At 41.0% G+C, this 26481-nt stretch overlaps 1 protein-coding gene and 1 long non-coding RNA gene across 7 annotated transcripts in view; one reads left to right on the top strand and one right to left on the bottom strand.

Annotated features, from left to right (window-relative positions):
* The window catches only part of MYO1B (myosin IB), a 171819-nt gene extending 152108 nt beyond the window's left edge, over nt 1–19711 (bottom strand). For 3 of the 6 annotated variants that reach the window (XM_019740730.2, XM_019740732.2, XM_019740734.2), the window contains exon 1: nt 19443–19711. The gene's annotated coding sequence lies outside the window, so the exon portion shown is untranslated. Of the gene's footprint in view, nt 1–2621; nt 2761–19442 lie in introns of those variants that run through there. The other 3 variants (XM_074339441.1, XM_074339445.1, XM_074339462.1) reach the window with 1 other exon arrangement.
* Nucleotides 19712–21296: 1585 nt separating this feature from the next.
* LOC141572935 (uncharacterized) lies at nt 21297–25966 on the top strand. The gene is made up of 3 exons (XR_012498505.1): nt 21297–21436; nt 25660–25736; nt 25831–25966. It is a non-coding gene; the product is annotated as an uncharacterized LOC141572935 (long non-coding RNA).
* The last annotated feature ends 515 nt before the right edge of the window (nt 25967–26481 follow it).

Raw genomic sequence — 26481 nt, 5'->3', positions numbered from 1 at the left:
ATTCTGGATGTTAGGAGAATTATTTAATGAGCTAACGTCTGAAAAGGCCTATGAGTTCCTGCGGGACAAGGTAGCCAAAAACTATAAACCACGTTATAGCCAGAAACACAAACTCAGCTGTTAATTGGGATGTGGAACGTGCTAATTATAACCCATAGACTTCTCCATTTGTTCCCTCAAGACAGATTTTTTAAAATTCCATGAAGTCGAATGTGTTTAGATTGGCAAACCCGAGACCCTGGAACCCCTTGATGAACGTAAAACCACTCGACTATAACACCCGACAGCTCTGACTGTTCCTGGCCAGTGCACAGACACCAGATTCAATCAGTGATCATTAAATAGAATACAGCCACCAGGGGAAAACCAATTTCCCTTTCAAATGAATTGACTTGTGAATCAGAGAGTCCCAATCTCGTGCCATATACTAATATCCTGACCACAGCCCTCCTGACCCTGGCCCTCTTCCCCTGCTTGTAGAGTCATTCTTTCTGTTCTCTTTATACTTGATCAGACCCTCCAATCACTCAAGGTACTCCCTCATGATTAAAAGTACAGTGATTTGCACCTGGTGGGCACTCACATAGGGTGTGTTGTACCCATCAGTTTGGGGGGCCCCCATGGATTGGTTTTTGAAAACAACTGGCTGAACAACAACGCTCACACAAAAGAGCCTAGGGTACACCAGGGCAGAAGTACCTTCTTTTAGAAAGGCACCGTCCCATCACTCAGGTTCTTTTCAGTGATAGTGCAGGGAAATATACTGAATTTAGTGCACTCTCTTTGTCCTTTGGGGTAAGGAAACAAGTTATGTCTCACAGGGAAACATCAGCTGTTGCTGATGGAGGAACCTCTGCACCCGACAGGAACCAGACCACAGAGGTTAGCATGACTACCACAGTGGCTCCAGAAGCCAAAAGATCCAAGTTGCAGACTCAGCTCAGCAGCTAGCTCACAGGGAGACCTTGGCACATTACCAGTTCTGAGTCTCAGTTGCCCCACAAAGGGGTTGAATGCATCATCTCCTAAGATCCTGTCCCAGCTTCCATCATGTTGATTAAACATGAAAAGCTCAACTCTGCAAAGACTGAATTCCTTCATTTTGGGTGAGCGTGCATCCTGGGTCTGGTTGTAAAGAATGTTAAAAACAAAAAATGCCAGTCCACAAGAATCTTTCCCAATGACATTTACTCAGAGGTAAAGGAAAGCAGCTCTCTTTATTCTGACCTCACCAGGGGAAAAAAAATAATGTATTAAGGGTCTAACCATACACAACACTGACATAAATGCACAGAATCCACAGGACGATCGAAAAGTAAAGGTATTGAGACACGTGTGACTCTGTTTGCTGTGTGTTTACAACTACATGGTCAGTTGCAAAATGGCATTGGCTATTTTGATAAATTCATCCAGTTATGAAAGCAAAAAGGGATCTGGAATTACAAATGAAGAAACCCATAGAGGAAAAGATGAGAAAAATACACATTACTCAACAGTGGATCTTCAGTAATGCCTTTCTACTTGTGGTTAAGAAAAATTCTTTAGAATAACGAAAATTCAGAAGCTTCCTCAAGCAGTCAGCCACTAAAATAAGGTCTAATACACGATGTAATCAGAGATGTTTACACATTTACATTAGGATTTTACGAATGTGTATTACTTGAGAATTGATCAAACAAAACTAGCTAAGATATTCACACACAAAAATACTGATAATGTAAACTGAGAAGGCAACACGAGTTTGTCATTTAAAAAGAATTTTTAAAGAAAATAGCTAAAACACAGTGGGCTACTTCATTTACGCTGACTAAATCAACAATCATTAGAATTTGGAAGTATTTTTCTGGGTCACTTTTTTCCTAGTTTTTCTAATATTAGAAGCATTATTGAATTTAAAATCAAATGTACCATATCTTATGTAAGCTATACATATCTCTAAATATATTCTCAAGTATTTATGAAGAACTAAAAGATACACTATACAGCAAATCACCTATAAGGCATGCCATCGCTAAAGAAACCTTTTAAGTCACTAATTAAAATGTTTACAAAAATTTGTCTACTAAATTTAAATTTACAAATGTTAACTAAATTTGAATAATAATTCTGCTAATATCCAAAAGTTCTGTAGGCTACAGCAATTATTTCATATATTTATATAAGGATATATACATACAAATGCTCCCCTTCACATACACACACACACACACACACACACACACACACACACTTTTTTCCCTTGAATATAGTACACAACCTGTAAAAATCAATTTTTAAAGTTAATCAGTTTGACCATGTATAGAACCATACAACAAATTTTCCCAAGTGAAGTTTTAGTAAGAAATAAAATATTCAATAGTGAACTACACTGTATATGCCTGATGAAGAAAAGTTAATTTCCGTCTACAAGTAGTTTATCAAAAACAAACAGGTTTTCAAAATACCACATCATTACATTGTAAATCATCAAATTAAAAGGTATAAAAACTTAAAATTTTTAATCCCACCCTTAGTCATGTCTCTCAATAGGTCAGTAGGTAGGTAGCGATATAAAAACTACAGCGATCTCTTTAAATGTCACGATTATTAAGCCCCCTAGTTTAGAAACTAAAACGGCTTACCAACTTTTCTTCTCCACTGATTTAACTAGCACTTTAGCACTCGGTTCATGAGAAAGGGAGAGACAAACATTCGTTGTGACAGGGAGAACACACAAAGTACAACAAATATTTTGCACACAGATAAGAAGGGAAAACTAGGTCAATATCCTGTGGCTAAATAGGGACGAGCGGCCTCAAGCTTCCACCCAGAACTGTATTATATGATTAACCACACTGTCCTCTGTTGTATTCACAGCCTACTGCTCTGCCCTGTGAGCCTGGTATACACACAGGCACTGGGAGAGGGAAGAATGTGAGATGCATCTACTGCTTCCCAGGCATTAGCAATCTAGCTGGGGACAGAAAGTACTTAAGAGCAATAAAACAAGCACTCACATAGGCACGTGGGTCACCTCAAACAGGAACATAGAGACGGATGGTTATGTTTAAAGGTGAAACTATTATTAGGATATAGGGGGATCAGAAAGGAATGGTCACAGCATTTGTGCAACGTGTCCTTGACTTTTTGAGGATGACTAGGAGGACGGGGTTAAGCAGAAAGAACTTTAAAGCAAGAAGTACAAAATATATTCAGAAGACAGTGATTAGGCAGAATGCAAGCTCTCTCATCCAACTGCAGAAAGATTGACAGTTTGGTTGGTTTTTCAAGAAGCCAGTTACAGTTGGAAGTCATAAAAAAAATCACACAAAAAAAAACCCCATACCTACACATAATTTTTAAAATTAAATCCTATAAACATACATTTGCCAATCTTTTGCTATAGTGCTGAGATCATTTCTTTGAGTATATGTTGTACCCAGGGGTCTTTCATTTACAAACCATCCTCATGTCATCATCCTCCAAGTCTAATTTCTTTCCAGAGAGCAGTGTGGTTGTAAAGACACCTGGGAAGCAATGTGGGATGGTCTGCATTTCCCGACAAATGCTCGATACGCCTCTCTGGAAAGATGACACAGCCTTGCCTTGCTGAATTCAGGCACAGGCCCACATAGGCTTCGCAGCAGCCTTTCCCTCTAGTCGGGGATCAGCAGTGCTCCAGGGGGTGCTGCTCCATCACTGTGTCCCCAGGTGAGGATGAGGGCAACGGGAAGCAGAGCCCCCACCTGACTACAATGGACACACAGTGTGGGTGCGGAATACCGCTTCGAGGCACTAAGATTCTCAGTTTTACACAGACACAACTTACACTACCCTGAATGACTGACAATATTAGTGGGGATACTTTTACTTTATGATTCCCCAAATCCGTTCCCGTTTTCTCAGCCACTCCTAAATGAACTGTCATCCTTTTTAGAAACTTAACCGTTATCGCGTAGTTTCCAAAACACTCCAATGAATTTTGATAGCAACAACAATGCTTTTTGCATATATATTTAAAACCATTATATTAAATATAGTAAGTACAACTGGCATAAACAGGTTTGGGAATAAACACAGTTGAGTCTGGATAAGCATCTAGCTCCACTGGTAGGACCACAAGCTCAGGGCACACTACAGGGTGGGGTAACTCTCTAACTCTGAGCATCCAGTGTCTTATGGGCATCAGCTGATCTATTTTGCACAGGAAAAGAACACGTCTGGAGGAGACTAAGAGCTGCACTGTTTTCTAAAGCTGTGAGCCTAGACAATTATAGGAGTGAATTAGTACTATCGTATTACCAGGTTAAAAATCTGGTTGGTTTTTCAAAACTATATCCAACTACCATATTTATTCTGTCCCAAATGTACAGTCAGAAGTGCTTAAGTCATTTAAGAAAGCACAAAAATAATACTGGAAACCCACAACCAGTCAAAAATACAAGGTCACATGTCATTCCAATAAGCTGCCTCTTAAAGATAGAAAGAATAAACACGTAAGTTACTATTAAAAACTAAATTTGAGTTTCATACTTTGAAATTACATACCTCTTTAAAGCTGTTGACAGACATAATGTTCCTCTCAAGGTTGCCCCGCGAAATCTGGGCGCTTCTATTTAAGGTAGCCAAACAGTAACTCTATCCGTCACTTATATACCTTCCAGAAATCTGATAGTCAGCCTCTTCAATAAAAATATGAACTTCTATGGAGACATCATATTGATATACTTCATCAGACTGTTGTGAGAAGCACCATGTAAGTACATATACACCAGAGACCCCAAACCACCAACCATACTTTATAACAACTCACAAGTCGACCTCTGACCCTTTTACCAACGCCATGCATGTAAAGGCTCCCTCCTCAGCATCAAATAGGGTAACCTTAACCTCTACATAGTTTTAACTCAAAACACAAACAATAAACACCCCACACCTGGAGGGAAAAGGCAGTGATACCATACCCGCCAAAACAATTCTGCCCCTGGACTCTACTACGCATTCACAGTCTTATACTTTAACCAACATAGGCTCTTAAAAAGAAAGAAACCCAAAACCAAACTCTAGGGAGAAAAACAATTTGTGAAATAGGAAGTGAACTCAAATATAAATTTTACTGGACTGACCTAAATCATTGACCCCACCATGCTGTTTGTTTGTTAACTATGAGATGAGCAACCATGAGAACAGGATTATAAAACGGTTTCATCTTCTCATCAAATAAAATTCACTACATCGTTAATCTGACACAAATTTTATGCCTGGGAGAACGAATATTGCGTAACAGGAAATTGAGTTATAGTTGAAAAGGAGCTGAAGACATGTAATAGGTAGAAGAAGTGATTCCAGGAAGAGAGGCGAGCCAAGGCCCAGACCCTACAGAACCTGGACGCCAGGAGACCAGGAGGAGATGAGGGGTGAGACCAGAATAGCACCAATCACCAAAGCCAAGGGACAAGCGTGTGACAGGAGGAACAGATGGTCAACAGTATGGAGGATGACGGAGCACGGGGCAAGGAGGGAGGAGACAGGTGGGTCATCAGGTTTAGAATCCATGTGGTGGGGGCTGAACTGTGCACCCCCCCAAATTCACTGTGCCCCCAAAAATTCACATGTTGAAACCTTAACCCCCAGTATCTCAGAATGTGACTGTATTTGGATAGGGCCGTCATAGAAGTGATTAGTTCAAATGAAGCCATCTCAGTGGGTCCCAATCCAATATGACCATATGAGGACACAGCAAGAAGGTGGCCTACACCCCAAGAAGAGATGCCTCCGAAGAAAACAAACCTACCAATGCTCTGATCTTGAACTTCCAGCCTCCAGAATCCTGAGAAAACCAACTTCTGTTGTGAAAGCCTCCCTGTGGGTGTGGCAATGTTACAGCAGCCCTAGCAGACCAATACACCATCGACAACCCCTTCCAGCAACTACCTACTTCTGGCTTCCTCCACAGCTCGGGTTTCTGACAGAGCTTACCTTTGACAGTAGCCACCTTCCTAGGCACCCACAGTTTGCTCGGCACATGCCATTGAAACAGCTTCAAATAAAATGTCACCACCTGTTTGTTGCCCCCTGCGCTCCCTCCTTGAAACTCTCTCCTGCCCTGGCTTCCAAGGGGTCATGTTTTCCATGTCCACTTCCCACTCCCATCACTTCTTATGTTCCTCAGCTTTTCCTTCCTCCTCTCCTTGTCACAAAATAACACTTCCCGGCATTCTATTATCCACCTTCCTCTCTTCTCACTCAACCCTCTAGGCAACCCTAAACTAACAATACCCACAGCTCTAACCATACCTGGATGCTGGTGGTTCCATCACTAAACTCAGGCCCTGGCTTGTCCCTCAGTGGGCCCTGCGTGTCAATGGTCTGCTGAGCCTCACCCACTGCCTGGAGGCCCCACATCCCAACCGGAACCAGTCCCTTTCAAGGAACCCTTCCCCTTCAAGGAACCCATCCCATTCAAGGAACCGGTCCCCTTCAAGGAACCTGTCCCCTTCAAGTCTGGCTGTGCCAGCCATTCCCAACCACACTCGGGCCAGAAGCTTGGGAGTCATCCCAGGCTCCAACTTGCCCTGACCCACCAACCCAGGCACCATGTCCACCCCCTGATCAAAGAGGGGTACATCAAAATGTTCACAACCATCTCTGGCCCAATCGCCTCCTTCTCAATATGTATTGTCAGAAAATTATCCAAAACATAGAAAAGGTTGCATGTGCAAAAATGTTCATCACAGTCTTCTTTACAATAGCAAACTGGCAGAGGCAACCCAAATGCCCAATCATAAAGGGATCTTTAGGGAAATTACAGAACTCAATGGAATAATACAGAACTATAAAATGTATTTCAAAAAGTATGCAGCAATATAGAAAATATGCTGTGATTACAGTCATTTTAAACTATACATATAAAAAGCTAGGAGAGGAATATTAAAAAATGACTATAGTTGGTATTTTAAAGTAGTTGGCTCAAGAAATGTCTTTTTCAGCTCCATTTTCCAAACTCTCTGTAATGTTCTTAAGATGATTCTCTAGTACGAAATATCCAAAAGAGTTCTAGTAATCTTGGACTTTCTGAATTGTTTGGTTTTAGGATAAATGAGAAGCTTTACTACAGAATTCCCTTTAGCTACCATTCCACCTGCATGCTACATCTGTTGCAACATCCAATGCAAACTCCTGTAAGTTTCCCTCTAAATCCTGTCATATGTGTAGGCCTCAGCATGAGATCCTAAAAATTGATTAATTCTTCCAAGAAATCCAACCAGACACATAAACAGCTGCACGATTGTGGAACTAGGCTCCCAACATCTGCCGCGGTTATTAACTGTACTGGTAAGAAAAGAACAGCACGCACACGCTGCTGCCAAGAGCACAAGTGTAAAGCTGGAAGCAGAATCACAGAATGTGAAGCCGCCTCTATATCAAATGCATGGCAGGCTCACTGACGGCTAGGTAAGGAAGGGCATTTTCTCCATCCAAGGAGCAGAGAAGTTGTCAACTATGCCATCTAGAGTCCATGAAACGGTCTCTAGGTCACCTCTCGAGGATGTAAAATGGTACAAGTTTCCTTTAACATTTTACCTAACTTTTTTTTTTTTTGTCTGTTTTTTTAAATTGGGGACAAATGGCGAGTATTAAGATTGGGCTGACAATTATACCATTATTTCTTCAACACTCATGCCCAACCCTTGGCATGTCTCAGCTAAACCCAACCAATTTCCCCTCCTCCACATACTGGTGTATGAAATGAAACAGGCAACATCCACAAATGTCATGCAAGGTCATGCTTACATCCGTGGGTCTATGATGAAACCAGGTAAGCTGCGTAGGGTACACAGAACATCTGCAACCACTGCGTGACTCAAAAGTGATGTATACCATATTTTACTGTGTATAATGGGTTCCCATGTATAATGCACACCCATGTTTTTGGCTCAAACGTTCAGGGGGAAAAAATCTTTTGTTTTAAATGTTTAATTCAAAATTTTATTTGTTTCCATTTAGGTACTTGTTTTTTGTATTAGAAAGGAATTTTAGCACTTTTTTTTTAACACATTATGGTACAAGAAATTTTATGTAACAAATAATTACAAAACACAAGAACAGATACAAAGTACAAGAAATGTTATGTACTAGTAACAAATTTATGATATTTACACAGCATAGAAGGCCAAGAACTCTTTGTTGTTGCAAGTCTGTTGTAAATTTAAAAAAAAACCGATTATGGTATTCCAGGGTGTTATTTCGCATACAGGTATCGTTATTGATGTCTACACTTTTAACTCATAAGCATAAATAAAATAATTAAAAACATTCATGTAGATACAGAATTAGTACTACCCATGCATAATGCGCATCCTTATTTGCCCTCATAAATCTGGGCAAAAAGTGTGCACTATACACGGCAAACTACGGTATATTGTTTCTAATTTAAAGAATTCCTATGATGCATCCTTTTGAAAAGGAAATGCTAAATCCTAATTATACCCACTCTATAAATCCAGATTTTATTGTAATGGTACTAGACTTCCTTACAGCAGAGAAAGAACATTCATACTAAATATTTGCTACGTTCAAATCAGGCATTTGTGATGGGAGACGTAAAACATTATAAATGTGGAATAAGGTACAGAAAGGTATCACCTTATTTAAACCCCTCAACTAGATTTTATATTTAACTGTGAAATCTCATTGAAATTAGCAATATTCCTCAAGTAAACGGCTCTTCTGCTGATGCCAGGCAAGATCTCTGTCACACTTTCCTACTTTCCTTGAAATCTGTGTCAGTATCATTCTGATACTTACAGAATGCCACTGCTTAAGAGTAAATTCCTATGCATAAAACAAACTTAGCTGGAAAGCCCATTTCTCCACTCAGAATTATACAAGAGGAGGCGCATGAAAGAAAGGCTCACTGAACTTTTAAAAAAGTAATTAAAATCAACGGGCTTCTGAGGAAATGTGTCAGATTTGGCAAAGTTTTCTTTATAAAAACACATTTTGGTAATTTTCCAGAATTCTGTTCTTCCAATTTGGAAAAGTTTAAAAATTATGGCACATAACAAAATGGTACCAACACAGATAATCAACACAGAATATAGGGAAAGAGGAAAATTCAACTTCAGGATTCATTCAATCTTCCCTTCCTTTCAGCTTCCCAATCTCCTACAATTCGTGGTGCTTTTAAGTGGTTACAAACCCCCAAAATTGATTGAGTTAGTAAGTCCGGTCATTCATTCATTCATTCTAGGTGTGAGTGAATAAAAGGCAACTTAATTTATATTTTTGAAGGTGAAAGCTACATTTATTTTTACAATTAAAAATAAGAAATAAAATATTCTTCACTTTGAACTGTAGAAGTGTGTGCATCATTTCCGCACGACAGCAAGGAGAAAGATGGGGTATTAAAAGGAAGGGGTTTCAAGAGGGAGTGGAGTAAGAGGAAACCAAAAGACAGTGAGGAACAGATGGCCGGGGGTCAACTCAGGGAGCTCAGAAAGAAACAAAAAGAGAAAATAATCATAGAAAAACAAACATTCAAAGAAAAAAAGAGTTTCACAATCACATCCCCGTCCTCCAACTTTTTTGGTATACTTCTGCTGAAGACTTTTAAATACTGTTAAATTTCTGCAACTATAAGGATAAAAGGGAAAGCACTCCACCTGTGAATGCAATTAGAGCAGGCAGATCCCAGGGGTCCCACTCTCTTCTGTCCCACTTTAGTGAACCACTTGGGCAACAGCCAGCCTGGCCTTTTTTCATAAGATTTTATTATGTTTGTAACATAACCAGATTACAGAAAATGTGGAAAATAACAGGAGTAAAAGTAAAAGTCACCCCAATCTACTATACTAACACAATCATGGTTAACATTCTGATTTATTTCTTTGCCATCTTTCTTCCTACCTATTTTCCAGGAGTAACTAGAGCCGCATATCAAATCATAAATTACATGCACTGCTTAGATTTGAACAGATCTGAGTATCTGGCAGTGGGGAGGAAGAACCCCAAGAATATAGTTTCAGGAACGAGTAGAAACTACCATTTTACAACTGAGCGCTTGCACTGCACCTGACACGATTCTAGGCACTTACATGTTCTCGCATTTGATCCCTACTACAGCCCAAAGAAGGCTGTTACCTGCATTTTGCAGATGAGAGACAGGAAGCAGAGCCAGATTAAGTTCCACGCCCAAGGTGATGGGCTACCAAGCAGAAGAGTCAAGTTTCAACCAGTACTTCTTCCAGAGCCCAGCCCATAGCCATCACACCACACTGCCTCCCACGGAAGCAAGCACTTAACACCACCACGTAAGAGAGATCCAAGCTCAAATGCACTTGCCCCAGGTGCAAAACCTTGACCAAAGAACAGTGATTCTAAGAGGACTGAGGTGTGTGTAACTCAAACTGGACCCCTCCACCCACTCTACCCACCCTGGCCACACTGGAGCCCTCAGTGAGTGACTGGAGAAGGTGCCACAGGGAGAAGGGAGAGAGCGCTGAGGCAGTGGAAGAGCCAAAAGTGGCCTGGCTCAGGACCTCTCCAACAAAGGCAAAGGGGGCTTCTCCCACCTGGGAGCAAGGCCCAGACCAATAATGCAGAGGCCAGGACACTGATATGTCCAGCAGCCATCAATACTCGGGGCAATGCCAGTACTCAGACCGTAGAGCAGGGATTAGGAGATGGGCAGTAGTCCTGTCCTGTGCAGGTCCTATGATAGAGACAGCTCTCTGAACTCAGGCAGTTTCATTTGAGGAGAAAGGGAAACATACTGACCCAAAATAAATATTTTCATATATCATAACTTAAACACTTAAATACCAGTATTATAATGATTTACTAAGAAGTAATAACTTGATCTAAGTCATTGATTATTAAAATTTCCATCAGTCTAGCATTAAGAGCAGAGCCCCACCTCAGGGCTTCTGAGCCCGTTTTTCACTGTCTAGAAAGCTCTTCCACCCTTCTCTTCCTCTAGCACCAACTCATCCATCAGGCAGCTTCATCGGTGTCCATTTCCTCAGACAGGCCCTCCCTGTGTCTCCTCTCCCCACCTTTCTTATGCTGACAGCCTCCTGTCCTTTTTCTTCATAGCGTCTATCACAATTCATAAATACATCATAAATATCTGTGCTAATTTCGGGAATGTTTCTCGACCCTCATGCTCCATGAGAGCAGAAACCGCATTAAAGACTCAGAGCCTACTAGAGTGCCTGGCATGTCCTAGGCACCCGAACATTTGATGAGTGAAAAAAATGAATGCATTAAAGAACTGTAAGTCATCCCTCCTTACTTCTAAAAGTATTGCATATAATTTTAAAAGTAAAGTTAATTGTGACATCCATTACAGGTTTTTGTTTCATGCTCTATTAGAAAAGCCACCAGAATTCAGGCTCCAGGAGCAAACACAAGTTTAAATGTGAACTTGATCAATTCTCCCATAATTTCTATACAAATGCAGTGCAATTCCAAGAACACAAAATTTTAAAAACAAATAAATACATACATACATACATACAAGCCATATGTTTGAAGAAAGTGTTTGCAAATTAATCTGGGTGAAGGGAAAAAGAAGAATGTGACACGCGTTGTGATGCATCAACCGACAACAAATATTGAAAATGGCCTTTTGTGTGAATTTCAGTAATTTAACTAGTATAGGTGTGCAATGTTACAATATTTTGACTACTTCAAATATTTTCTCTTTTTTTAAGTTGTAAAACTGTAAATGCTATTTTGTAAGTTCAGAAGAGCAAGAATCTGGGTAAGATTGACAGAGAAGATGGGAACAAAACTGGGTTGTTAAAAGATGTGGAGGTGTGACAGATGGAGATGGGTTTCCAGGATGAAAGAAAGATCCAGCATAAGAGGTAAAAAAGCATACGACCTATTTGAGAATGAACTCACACAGAATACATATTCCCATAAAAAGTCAGTAAGGGATCTAGAAATAGTACAATGAAGTGACTCAGCAGTATGATCTACATAATTATCCCCCCAAAAAGTAGTCGAATGGTCACATAAGTTGGGACATGTGTATACTGTATCTCCCTCTTGAAGTCCCAGTACAGTCACAAACAAGAGGCCATGCAAAGTCCTTCTGCAATGAAACTTAATTTATTTTTAAATATTATTTAACCAACACCTTCTTGCCCAAGCAACCTTTTTTATATTAACATCTGTTAACATTAAGGGTATTTCTGTTTCGTTTTGTTTTCCAACCTACTAACTTTTAATGGAACCCACTTTGGGAAATGCTACATTCTAGTACCCAGCCCTGTAAAGGTCTGAACCAGAATAGAGGCTTAAGGATTTGAAAATAAAAGGCAACAACCAACCAAACACAGCAACTGACCGGATGGATATAAAGGTCCCCGAAAATACAGAAATAGGTGATGCTTCTGAAATAAAAACTGAAGATAATGATAAAAATGTATTTCCCTGAAAATAAGACCTAGTCGGACAATCAGCTCTAATGCGTCTTTTGGAGCAAAAATTAATATAAGACCCAGCCTTATTTTATTATAAGACCAGGCCTTATATAATACAATACAATACAATACAATATAATACCAGGTCTTATATTGATTTTTGCTCCAAAAGACACATTAGAGCTGATTGTCCGGCTAGGTTTTATTTTCGGGAAAACAGGGTAGCACAACTAGTACAAACAGTGAAGTCAAAAGAGGATCAACTGTTAGATAATGGGCACCGAGTTTGGATTTAGATGGCTCTGGGGAGAGACAGTGAGATATTCCCCTAGAAAGAAAACTGAGCAAAAAGTTAAAAGCCTTGGGGCCAAGTACCCAGATCCATCCGTCCAGTTAGCTTTATGACCCTGAGCAGCTCTCAAATACCATGAAAGGGTTACAGCAGTGAACGTTATGGCCCTTTCACCTTGACACTCTACCATCCCAAAAATGGGGTATTTGAAATCAAAATAACAATATAATCAAGTTCTACCTTTAAAGGTGTGAAATGAATAGAATATAGGATAAAAACAAACAATTCAAGAATCTGAATAGATGAATTTAAATATATGGATGACAGGTTTTTAAAAGATTGTGCCATTATGGATGTTTAAGAGATGCCCCGAAACCTATAAAACTATCAAATCTAACTCTGGCACGCTCCCCCAATGTCACAGAATACTAAGTATTCTGCTTCTGCAGAAAGCAGATTCCTGAGTCTGACCCAATGTGGCAGTTCATATATTTTTATGAACCCTTCTCAACACCCTGAAGATTTCAGGCAAGTGAGAACTTTTTCCTCGATGGCTCATCACATCAGGGATAGATCAAAACTGTGTCATTCTGCTGTAACTGTAAGCAGAACATTAGAGGACTGCAAAATAACTAGCCATGCAAACTGGCATAAGCCCAACATTTACAAAAATAAAGCTTTTCCTAAAAGCATCTAGGCTGGACCCTAACGTGAATAAAACAGTGACGATCCTTTTGAAGCACTTTGAAGGGGAAGAAAATGATCAGCTAGGAACCGAGCATATTTGCAATCTGAACATTGTGAGTAGCGCTTCGGGGTCTAATAATACGTAATTTAAAAGGAAGTAGCACTGAGAAAGGAGAGAGCTGTACTGTACACTGGAAGATGTAAGTGGGGCCAGCAGGAATTTTGCAATTAAAGTTTTGGGTTCTTTTTTCTTTTTTTTTTTTTAAACATGTGAAGAACGCTTTTATGAAACCTGTGAAATGAGTAAGCAAATGATGTACATGTGGGCACACACTATAACAAAGTCAGTAATTAACAGTCTGTTCCATTGTCCTTTCAATTAAGTTTTCTAAAATCTCTTTAAGGATATTGAAGGCTTATTTTTTAACAAAGTTAAAAACTAGTAATGTACAGTTCTGAATTGTATTTTCATTTTAACACAGCAAAAGGAAGCCATCTGTGCAATTTCAAAGCATCTTGAGTCCACACAGGACTGGTTGAAAAGTCCCGGGAAGACAGGGACCCAGGGACCAGGTCTCCTCTTGGCCTCTCAGCTATCAAGGAAAGCCCAGGCACCTGGTATTTTTAGAAGCTCAGAGTTATCTGATAAGCAAAGGAAGAATGTCAATTTTCACTCTTCTCCAGGCCTCAATTCCTCAAAGTGCCTATCTTGAAAGAGTATATAAATCCATACCAACTCCTTTCTTCTCTGCCTTGTCCAAAGTCTCATTTCCTAAGCTCCAGCCCTGCAATGCCGCTCGCACCATTTCACACACATACATCAGACTCTGAGCTCCAACTGGATGCCCTGCAGCATACCCCACTCGGGTGGACAGAAGACCGGGGATCACACAAACCCTGAAAACGCCCATATGGCCATGTAATTCCTGCAGAGAAAGATGTGGTCAGGAGAGGGAAAGAAAGACCCCCAGGCAGGGACTGGGTCCTAAGTCTCTCACTCGTAGGCCACATCTTCTTTCACCAAAGTCTCCCTCATCTGAGGGAAGGGGAATAATGCAGGATGGGGGAGCCAAGAACAAGACCCAGAAAAGCAGGAGAAACTAAGAAGCACTTCAACAACTCTCCCAACTCTGGACTAGCCAAGGACACCCACAGAAACCCTGACTCTGGGTGACAAAGGAAGCCAGTCAGGAGGGAAGGCGACCGTCAGGGTGGGCTCTCCAACTCCTTAAAACTAATTCCTTAAAAGTGGTTCAAAGCCTCAGAGAACACTGCACCATGAGGCTGTGTGTTGTTATGAAAGCACACAGACTTGGGCTTGATCTCTACCAATGATGGAGCAAGTTTCTCAATTCCCTCATCTCCTACTGAAGGACAGGGATGAGGGTTAAATGAAACAAGCTATGGAAAGTACCCCGGAAGTGGCCTGACACAATGCAAGCACCCAATACTTAATCGACAGTAGCATGAATGTCATATAAAATATGAATGATTCATTCTTTGGGGAATTGCCATTTCTTGTCCCAGTGCAAATATGCCTGAAGTCTATGAACAGCCTTAGTGGGGCTGAATCTACAACCATGCTGAACACAGGATGAGGATGGAATGCTGGCAGGTGTGGAGGAAAGAAAGCAGATTACCAAGGATTTGCCGTACGCCAGGACCAACCACATTATTCAACACCTTCTCCCACAGAATGGTCCTTTACACATCTTCAGGGTCTAAAGAAGGCTCCCTCCATTCTCTCCTTGAGCATCAGAAACATCAGGATGATGCTCCGTAGCATCTCAACCAATCCAGCCATTAGAGATCTGACCCCTTCTACACCATCAGAGGTTGGCCATAATGCAGCTGAGGATGAGGAAGGAACGGGCACTGTGTTTGGTTTCTTCCCAGCCTCCTGCTTTTGTTTGTTTTCCGCTTGTCTCAGCAGCATGTGTTGGCGTGGCCTTAGTCACCACAGCTGTCACTTTCTTCATTTCAGCAACACCCACTCTCTGGGCACACCAATCTGCCCTGCTCCATCGTTTGAAGCACAATACATTTCCTTTATTGCTTTTTAATGTATTGACTTGTGTGTGCTTAATAAAATATGAACTGATGAAGAAGGTTCTGACAACTGAAAAGAAATCCATGAGAGGTTATGAGAGCACAATGCTGGTGAGCATCCTTCATCCTTCTCAGCGGGGAAGTTGGAAGGTGCTCCGTTAGACTCAGCAGACCATGTGCCTGCATCCTCTCTATCCAATGGAGGGGACTTTTAATGATATGAGACAAATGTTACTGCACCTACACCACACCGTTGAAGACCCTAAATGGTGCCCTAGCCTGAAATAATTAAACAAGTAAAAGTAGAACTTCCAGTCTTCAAAGTCTTATCTTAGAAACAAACAAAACAAAAAAAAAAACAGTATTGACTTTTCCCTCTGCGCAGGAGCACTGTGAGAAATCCATAAACAATTAAGGATGCCATGGGTTATAATCCATTCTGCCCCTGCACTCGATGGTCACTCTTGGGTCAGGTCAGAGCCTCCTGTCCAGCACCGCCCTCTATTCCACCCAAAGACGGACACCCCTTCCATTCCATTTTCACGCTGACGCCCAAGCTCATTCACTACCCCTGTGGGGGAAGGAAGAGCACAGCAATCCTGTGGAATGTGTGTTCCCACAGAGCTCAGAAATTTGATGATCTCAGAGGATATTATAAAGAAAGACCCTTGACACTTCCCTAAAAAAAGAACGTCTCCTGTAAAAGGCGACTGCCAGGACAAAAAGCATGTGCTGGGAAAATCTACAGCCTGCTGCTGTGTATGTTTCCAATTCTGCTGTCCCATTTCCTCTTTATAATCACATTCCTTCCCTCCTTATTTCTCTTCTAAAAAGACACTAGCATTAGGTCTCAGTAAAGAAGCAGTGTGGTGTTTTAATAAAGGCTGTAAGATAAAAAGAGCTAAATGAATTTCAACAAATGCAAAATGCTTGAATACTACGTAAGATCTCCTCCATTCCACTTTTACATGTTTCCGAAAAAGAACTTATTTTTAAATGTTGGCAGCCTAATTTTTTTTTTAATAAAATTTCATTCACATAAAGCTTATTATACAGGCCATAAACAGCACAAAGCTTTTTGACAGTACAGTTGAAGGAGTTGTGATGTCACTAGTCTGGTCTCCCAAACCCATTTCAGAGGTTTTGAAAGAATCAATTGTGATAATATATGTGAAAGGCATTTGAAATCTGCAAAGCGTTAATCAAATAGGTAATCAAATCGTTGTTATTCCTATTGTTAAAAGATATACTGTACAGCGTTAAAAGAGTATGTACCTTGGACTCAGAGATGGGAATTCAAATCTCACCTCCACCACTTTCTAGTTAGTTACCTACACAGGTAGGGTGTAAGAGGCACACTACTAAACTCCCCAGACCTCAGTTTCAACTGTAAAGTGGAGAGAAAATCCACTCCATCAAGTTTTAAGGATTCACAAAGTAACATATGTAAAACTCTTTGTACATAGTAAACACTTACTGAACGATAGCAACAACTATGGTTAGGGCATCTAATTAAAATCCAAATGCCCAGCTACTGAAAACAGTACAAGGGAGAGAAAGAGAGGGAAATCTCACCCAAAAGGAGGACAAATGCTAAACACATGGATCCTACACTCTAAGGACCCTTTCTCAGCCAAACACCACGCCCAGCCCCCACTCCTTCCCCACTGGTATCAGAAGCTCCTAGTTGCTTTGCATAACTGTGCAGCAACCAAAGAGAGTCAGTCTTTTAACTCCAGGCTTGACAAAGTGATGATTCATCCCATCCCATGAAGGCGCTGCAGCCTGTAGCCAGCCTCATCACACAACAGGGCATCCATTGGACAGCCTGTAGCCAGAGACCAACTATTTAAGAGGATCCCACATCCCTGTCTCTAATAGCAGTAACAGTCTTATCCTTTCCATTTGGTTAATGTATATATTCCAATGAGTACTTGGGCGGAATCCAATTATGCTATATTTTACAAAACAATTCACAACATAAATGAAGAGTCCAAAATGGCAAGACAATAACCAAGAAGTCTCCCTCTGTTCACTGCCCATGGCACAATGTTTTGCCAGCTTGCTGGTTGGGCAACACCCCACTTCAACTTCACATCATAATGGCTCCTGAGGACAAGTTCCACTGCTTTTCAGCCTAGCCTGAAAATCTGACCACATCCCCCATGAAAAGGACAAACCCTCCAGCAGTAGCTTGCGCAGCTCTTTTCCATTACCATTTAGTGGGCAAGGAAACATTTTTTCCCCCAGAGTAAGCACCTAATTTGCCTTCTAAGCTTAAGTGGCTTTCAGACTTGATTCATCCTAAAATGAATGGCCAATGGGGTGGTTTAACCATGGGCCCTCAGGCTTGTCAAAGAGGCAGCCCTGGGTCATTTCCCAGCCCTGCCTGCAGCCAGACTACTATAACTGAATGTCTCCTAAATTATCACCACAGTAATTCTAACCTTCAGTCCGACTTTGGATCCTTCCACCAGGATCCCATAGGCACAAATCATGAATGCCTGGAAATGTCAGCCTCCTTCCAAAACAGTTTTGCTTGGAATACCCCATTCAAAAACACTCTCATTCAGTCCCCCCATGGCTCCCTCCCCAGGTCAGCCAATCTTCTTGATTCTAATCTAGGAAAGGGTCACTTAACAAAATGCGCAGTATATTACATTTAATTCTACCTCCCCCTTAAAAAAAGTCCAATTCACCAATATGGTAAGTGTTCACTTTCTTATTCCAGATGACACACACTGGGAGAGTGAAAGCAAGCACAAAGCCCTGCCTCCTCAACTCAAAACCTAAATTGGTGCATGTGTGGTGTGTTTTCTGGGAAAGACTGTAAAAGGGATTTTCAATTCACTGTTACATAATCTGATTCATTTATTTAGCAGTGTCTAATTTTGTGATGGTTTCTCCCCAAACATTCTTGAAAAACTGTTATACTATATTACAATGGAGAAAATTATTTTATGTCAAAATGGATTCTATAAAATTTGCCTCCTACCCATTCAAGCCAGTATCTATTAGCTACACACACAGATCCACAGGCACGCACATACACACTTAACACCCTGATTAACACACACACACACACACACACACACACAAAAGGTACTGTTCCACTGTAACAAGATTTGATTTCACCAAACTAACATTCGGCAGCACCTGGAACTCAGAGAAGCACACAACTTGTTGCAGCAATAAACGTTCAGCCGCAGACTGAACAAAGCATTACAAATAAGCCCCAGAAACCCACACGGTCCTCGCACAAAATATTGTGTGTTTATAATCATCCGCTCCCGACTTCCCGGCCCCAGCACCCTCCAAGATTCCCGTTTCTAATCTGGTTCCCACTCCAGCCCCGCCCCCTCTCCTCCCCTTCCCTCTCGGGGACTGTGAATCAATCCCGTCCCGGACAGGAAACCAGACCCCGGCAACCCCCTCCGCAGCGGCGGAACAAAGGAGAGGAGCGCAGCTGCACGCGCAGGAAGCCCCATCGGGTCCTGGATCCCTTCTCCCCCGCTGCTGCCGGGGCACGCCGCACCTGAACCCCACGCCCCATTGTTCTCCCTCCGCTTTCCTTCCCGGAGGAGGCTACCCCGTGTCCTTCCACAGAACCAGGGGGCCAGGAAACAGCTGTGGGCCATAGAGATGGACGGGATATGGGTGAACACGAGGAAGATCTGGATTTCACTTTGCCCACAGGTACGACGGAAATAGGGCAAAGTAAGAGCAACTTAGTTTACCAGCCCTCTTCTCTCCCACCGTCCCCCGAAGCACTGCGGACGCGACCACTCTGCGCGATCTCCAGCGTGCTCGGGTTCTCGCCGCAGCGCCGCCTCGCCCCGAGGAGAAAGCCGCAGACCCCGCAGACCCGAGTCCCGCGGGTAGTGGCCGGGCCACGGGGACCCCAGGCACAAAGGCGCGGGGCGTATGCTTCCCAGCCCCTAGAGGGCCGCGGCCGGACCCAGCGGGAAGGGCAGGGGAGAGAGGGAAGGCGCTCACGCTACCTTGCCGGGCACCACTCAGCCGCCTCGTCGTTCTCCCTCTCCGGGGACGATCCGGGATGCGGGCCCTCCGCGAAGCTGCGGGGATCCCGCGGCAGCTGCTCTGGGGAGGCTGATGGGTGGGTGATGTCCCACGGCTACAGTCCCTTTGCGCGCCTCGCGCTCCGGCACCACCTCTACGCGCCGCGGCTGGAGCTCCCGTGCGCGATCGGCTGCAGAGTGCTTGGCGACTGCGGAGTGCTTGGCTGCGGCGCGAGGCGCCGGGCCACTCCCCTCTCCCGGGAAGGCGGAGGGGCTGGCCGAGGGGCGGGGGCGGCGACCTCGCAGCCTGGGATTCGCCCCTCAGCGCGCCCGCAGGACCGGGAGCCACCGCCTCCCTACGAACTCACCTCCGGCTTCCCGGTGCTGGCTGCATAGCGCCCCCCGGTGAGGGCGGGCGGCAGCCTCCGCACCCGGGGCAACCCTAAACGGGACAGAAATGGAAAAGAGAAAAGAGGCGGCCGTCCCAGCCCCCACGGAAGGCACGGTCCTTCTACCGTTTTTCTCCCGGATTGACTAACATCAAACGTTAAATATAATAACTGGGGCGCGGGTCGGGGGCGGGGAAATGATAACTAGAAGCCAGCCTGGTAGCAAATACAGAGTGGGAGTGTTCTCAATTTTGCTTCTTCTTCTAGATAAAAAAAGTTTTGCCCAATAAACTTTAAAAAAAAAAAAAAAGTTTGGATACCCAAAAATAACATAAAATATTAATTTGACCGAAAGAGAAAAAATATGTATTGAATGGCAAAGTGTGCTTTTACTTACAATGATTTTAATATCTATTAACCCACGTAGTCTCACATGCTAAGTAGACACTGGCCAATTAATTCTGTTACAGAAAATAAAAGTTTAAAATAAATTTCAAATACCCATATATATCTGCATATAGCATATTAACTGACATTGGGTAATAATGATGGCCACTTTTTTTTTAATTTTAAAATTTTTAAAAGTTTTTTAAATCTGCATATTATTTAGGCATGTTGGAGGGGCCAGCAAATCCGTACCCCCAGCTCCTCACTCCAGCGGATCTCTTGCCTGTTTGTAGAATTTAGAACAAGCCACCTGACCCAGGTCCTGGTTTCCTCATCCTTGAGGAGGGAAGGGTGCTCCTCCAAACTTACTCACTGGGTGAGTTGAGGATTACTCGACTAAGGTGTTAAAAGCAATGTAGGCACAGTAATTATTACTCATGGTTCTAACTACTTTATCCTATAATGAAATAAATTGCCATAAATGGGGCCAGGTTTAAATGGACTGACCTATATCTGGAAACTGTCACTAAAATAAGGTGAACCAAAGAATTCAAACCATTTATAGTAACTCTGTTCCCACAGGCACTGGGATTTGTCAAATGCCACCAGCAGAGTTTGGAAAGGTGGTAATTCCCGACTGTATCTGCTTGGAACTATCTCATCATGGATGACACTGACAAGCATCAATTCAGATATGCAGAAAGCAGGATAAAGGTCTAAGCTAAGACATATTGAGTACCAGGTACTGCCTTTGTTTTTTGTTTTTCTTGCTTAATCTTCACAAATACTGGAAGGTAAGTTACTCCCATTGTTCTTGTTTTACAGACCAGAAAAGCAAAGAACAGTGAAGTCTTCAAGCTAATAAGTGGCTACAGTGGTTTCAAGACATGTCTACCAATTCTTTAACACTCCTCCCCTTAAGGAATGAGTCTAGTTACCTTCCTCTTGAATGTGGGCTGGACTTAATAACTTGATTCTAATGAATGGAATGGAGCAGAACTGATGATACATCACTTCTGATTATAGATTGTAAAAGGAGCTACAGCTTTTACCTGGCTCTCTCTTTCAGGACACTCACATTTGGAACCCAGCTGCCATGCTGTAAGAAAACTCAGGCCACCTGGAAGGTCATGTACATGTGTTCCAGCTGTTGGTGCCAGCTGAGGACCCAGCCTAAGCCAGAGATGAACTGGCAGACATGTGCGTTAGCAAGCCTTTGAGATGACTCCAGCCCCAGTCACTGACTGAGCATACTATATGAGAGACCTAGAGGGAAAACCTAGCTGAACCTAATCAGTGCCCAGAAACAGGAGAGATAACAATAAGAGATTATTTTCGGGGTGGTGGTGACAAGGCAATAGACACTGGGAACAGTGGCAGAGCGTTTGAACCCAGGCAGTCTGACTCCACATTTCTCACCACAATCAGGCACACTACATCAGACATTGATAACCTAGCCCAATGAACTCCCTAGCGATCCCAGCCTTCACAACAGACAACATATAGACCTGCTACCTGAGGACACGTTTTAGACTCACTTTTCCATTTTGCTCATTTGATACTAGGCTCCAAATGACTGCTTATAGTATTTTGGCAGTAAGAGAGCCTATGACCTCTGCTGTCCACTCCAGCTTTTCAAAAATAGCAAAAATTCAAATGGCAGGTTCACAAATACAAAATGTAAACAAATGGTTTGAAAAAGTGAGGGAATTCTATAACCTTTTGATCTTGGAAGAAGGCCAAGTTTTAGTAAAAAGTACACTTGTGACAAGCATGTGCTGAGTAGGACTATTGAGAGAGCTGTTCTTAGGAAGGATTTGCAGCTCTTGTCCCAAGAAAGAGATAGGGAATTTAGTTATGTTGAAACAATTCAACCTGTAGAAGGACCTAGCATAGGGGGACACTTGAGGCTTTCTCCCTGTTTTTCATCAAGTTCAGAAAAGAAAATATTAGAAACCATTGAACTCATCCTAATGAACACTGAGAAAATAGCCGAGAAGCTACTAGAAAGCCAAAAATACTTCTAGAGCAAGGCTATGCTTCTCTTTTAAAAATACCATTAACCTAGTTTTCATAAATCTCAAAATCCAAACTTCTGAGAACATACCATGCGGTTTTTAAATACTTTTACCTTCCTGGCAAATCTTTTGAAAAGTCAATCAATCAACAACTTTTAAATTTAAGAGAAGCAGATTACAGTTTTTTTAATAATTGTCAAGAATAGATAATAAATCCACCAACTACAAAAGCATTTTTTACTTTTCCCTCAGTCTATTTGGAAGAAGCAGAATATATGAAGAAGCAGAAAGACTGTTATTAAGATTTAAGGGTGAAAAACATAAATTATCAAACTACAGGAGTAAAAGAATGTAAGAAGTGTGCTTTACCTCAACGAAACCATGTAATGATTTAAATTGAAACAAAGGAAATCCTGCCATCCTTGTAGGAAAATATAGAAATAAAAAGTATATTTGTGTGTGTCCCAGGAAGAGGATTACCACTAAATGTGTAGGAGTGGTTTTTTTTTTACCTTAGTTGTTTCACTTGAGCCCTTTTTAAAAAGAATTCAATATTAGGAAAAAGACCATGAAAGGACCACATGACCTGCTTCTGCCTCATTTTGGTATAGCAAGCAAAATAGTGGGCTGGAAGTCATAATTTTAGATTTTCTCACTGGCCCTGTCTGCAGCTAGCTTTAGAATTTTCGCCAGAAGCCTCATGTTCTCTGTCCTTACTTGTATATCACTGAATGTGTTAAGGGCCTTCTAGTTCTAAAAAATCTGAGTCTTTGTTTTTGCCTTTTTTTCTCTCCTCTACCGTGTTTCCCCAAAAATATGACCTAGTCGGACCATCAGCTCTAATTTGTCTTTTGGAGCAAAAATTATTTTAATATAAGACCGGGTATAATATAATATAACATAATATAATATATATAATTATATAATACCAGGTCTTATATTAATTTTTACTCCAAAAGAAACATTAGAGCTGATGGTCCAGCTAGGTCTTATTTTCAGGGAAACACAGTACCCACCCAAACACTTAATTTTCCCCCATTTTGCTTATCCTTTGATAAACAGACTCAGTTCTCACCTATTGCTGACCATCTTCTTGAATTGGATTCTGCTTTCTTTACTGTGATAACATCTTGATGCCACATCCTCTCAGAAACCTGTTAATTTGGTTCAGGCTATGAAATCTTTCTAGTGTTTGGCCTCTCCAGCTAAATGGCAGATCTCTAGATTAAAGGAGTAATTCTTTACTACTGATGTTTGAAACATCAGGCCATGACAATAAGAGCAGTGTTGGAGAGCTTACTCTGTTCTAGAAAAGTGTTCTAAATGCTTTATGTATGTTAATTCATTTAACCCTCACAACAGCCCAATGAAGTAGGTTATTATTACTGTATGATCCCATTTTACAGATGATGAAACTGAGACAGAATAGTTACTTACCTACGGTTACGCAGTAATAACATTAGAGCCAGGATATGAATCTAGTCTGTCTAGCTTCAGGGCCCAATCTCTTACCTCAAGGCTACATTTAATACTCCCTCTAACATCTGTCAGCACATAATCCAAGAGCTCTTTTTTCTTTTGTCTCTGAAAACAAGTACAGTCATCCTTCAGAGTCTAGGGGGATTGGTTCCAGGACCCATCTCAGATAACAAAATCCTTAGATATCAAGTTCCTTACGTAAAATGGCATAGAATTTGCATATAACCTACACATATCCTCCAGTATACTTTAAATCATTTCTAGATTATTTATAATACCTAATACAATGTAAATGCTATGTAAATAGTTGTTATACTGTATTATTTAGGGAATAGTGACAAGAAAAAAAAGTCTGTACATCTTCAGTACAGATGCAACCATGGTACACGTCAGCAACAACATAACTTTTTTTTTTTTTTTTGAATATTTTAAATAAGCAGTTGGTTGAATCCCTGGAGGCAGAACCCGCAGATACTGAGGGCTGTGTTGTCTTATTTCTTTAGTATATATATCCTAGTTTAGAATAGTGCTCAAAATGTAGTAAGCCCTGAATTCATATTTCTTAAATAGTTTCATGCAAAAGAAAACCTTTTTTATGTGCTCAAATAGTGCTTTGGAAATAACTGATTAATGCTTAAAGTACTTGAAATTCAAATTAGTATTATAAAAAAAAATATTTCAATAGCATTTTCAGCGTCCAAGACTCAGCAACAAAAATACAACTCTTAAACACTAAGTATTAAAAAATATTTATTGCAGATAGAAAAATAACTAGGAGAGTGGATCTTGAAAGTTCTTATCACAACAACAAAAAATTGTAACTACTATGTATACTAGATGTTTATGTATACAGATGTATACAGATGTTTACAAGACCTTCTGTGGTAATCATTTTACAATGTATACAAATATGGAATCATTATGTTATATACCTGAAACTAATATAATATATGTAAATTATTCCTCAATAAAATTAAAATAAATTTAAAATTTTTTTCAACTGTAGATAAATGAAAACAAGAATATTAGAGGGTAAGAAGATTGATGGACTTTCTCCCTTGCAGGAAAATTCACTAAATCGTTTTGAAGATTAAAAAAAGAGGAATTCAAAGAGCTCACAAATAGGGTTTTTTATTGGTACTAGACTATATGAAAATCAGAAACAACTATTCTTTATAAGAATATAACCATGTAATTGAGCACTAAAATTGGGCAGTGAAACTCAAGTGTAATTTTTTTCCTCCACAAAATGCATTTGTCTACAGTCTAATCCCTCAAATAAATTATACACCCATTGCCAGGAGATTCAAATTACTTGAATTTCTCCCCCCGACATTTTATAATTTAGCATTTTGTCATTTCAAATAGTAAAATAATTGTCTTTTTATTTCTTCTCAAGCTGTAGCAAGTTAGTACCATTATGGCAAAATCTTGCTGTTACACAATACATCAATCTAAAAAATGATTAGACATTTTTCCAATCTCTTCTAAAAAGCATTTTCATTTTTCTTATGATAATTGGGGAGCTTGTCAGCTTGTTGCTGAGGAGACTCGAGAAGGACTGTAAGGTAAAGCAAGTATTATGGCGAAAGGAAAAAATACTGGTTGTCTATACCAAATGCAGAACAGTTTAGCTAACGGATGAAGAATATTCTGTTTCTGCTTCACTCCCTAAAATTAAATGTCCATTTATTTGAGTCTGGTGTATACATTCATCACAGGTATTAGCATATGAAAATGCTGATAGAGAAAGAATTGTTTAACTCAAAACTTTTTAATTTATTAAAAACCAAGATGGGATATAATCCAAGCTTAAGGACTATTGACTAAATAAACCAAAATTCAGTTGAAAATACAAACCAAGTCTTAATAGCAGGTTTGCTCATTGTTTCAGCAGGATTCTTAACCTTGATATTTTCTGTATAGGATGAGAAGCTCCACGAGGGCAGGATTTTTGTCTCTTTGGTTCACTGCTGTGTCACCAGAGCCTAAAAACATACAAGGTACCCATTAATGTTGTTGAACTAATGAATGACTTTCATAAATTATTATTTTAGGTAAATTGAAACAGCCTATAATTGCAGTCATTATTTCCAGATGGATCTCAGAGCAATTTTAAAGACTTTGAACAGCAATGCAGAACAAAAGCGTGTTCCTTGCTGATGGGTTCACTGTGGTGATCTACTTCACGTCTGAATAAACCTGGAAAAACTTGAAAGAGAGCAGCACCACAGCACAGCTCATCTCACACAGAGGAAGAAGCAGACCATGTGAGCTCGGGCATTGAAAAGCAACCCAACTCCCAAAGCAAGCATAATTGAAAAGATGCATAACCTCCTTTCCCATCAGATACACCAAATGTGGGTGTTTCTCCTGAAATCCATCTACATCAATATGGCTAAGAGAAGGGAGCAGATGCTTATGTCTTAGACTCTCTGGGACCTCTTACCAGGCTCCAACCTCACCTGCCCCAAACCTCCTCCCAGCAAGTTGATGCTTTACAAGTTCTCCCTCCACCTTTTTATTTTTAAAGATTTGTATTAAAAAATATAGCTAACATACAATATTATATTAGTTTCAGGGGTACACTCTCCCTCAATCTTGAGTCAGACCTGAGATGATCATGACACAGCTCAGGGGCCTCACGTGTTTTCCTCTCAGGAGCATTGGGTCTATAAATTGCTTCAAAAATTCTTACTCTTCTGAATTCGCCTCAAAACTTTTATCTACTCCCTGAATGGTCCTGCA

This window comes from Rhinolophus sinicus, linkage group LG01 (genome assembly GCF_036562045.2).
Source record: "Rhinolophus sinicus isolate RSC01 linkage group LG01, ASM3656204v1, whole genome shotgun sequence".
Classification (NCBI taxonomy): domain Eukaryota; kingdom Metazoa; phylum Chordata; class Mammalia; order Chiroptera; family Rhinolophidae; genus Rhinolophus; species Rhinolophus sinicus.
Note: the sequence above shows the minus strand (reverse complement) of the source record. Positions and strands in the feature narration are given on the sequence as shown.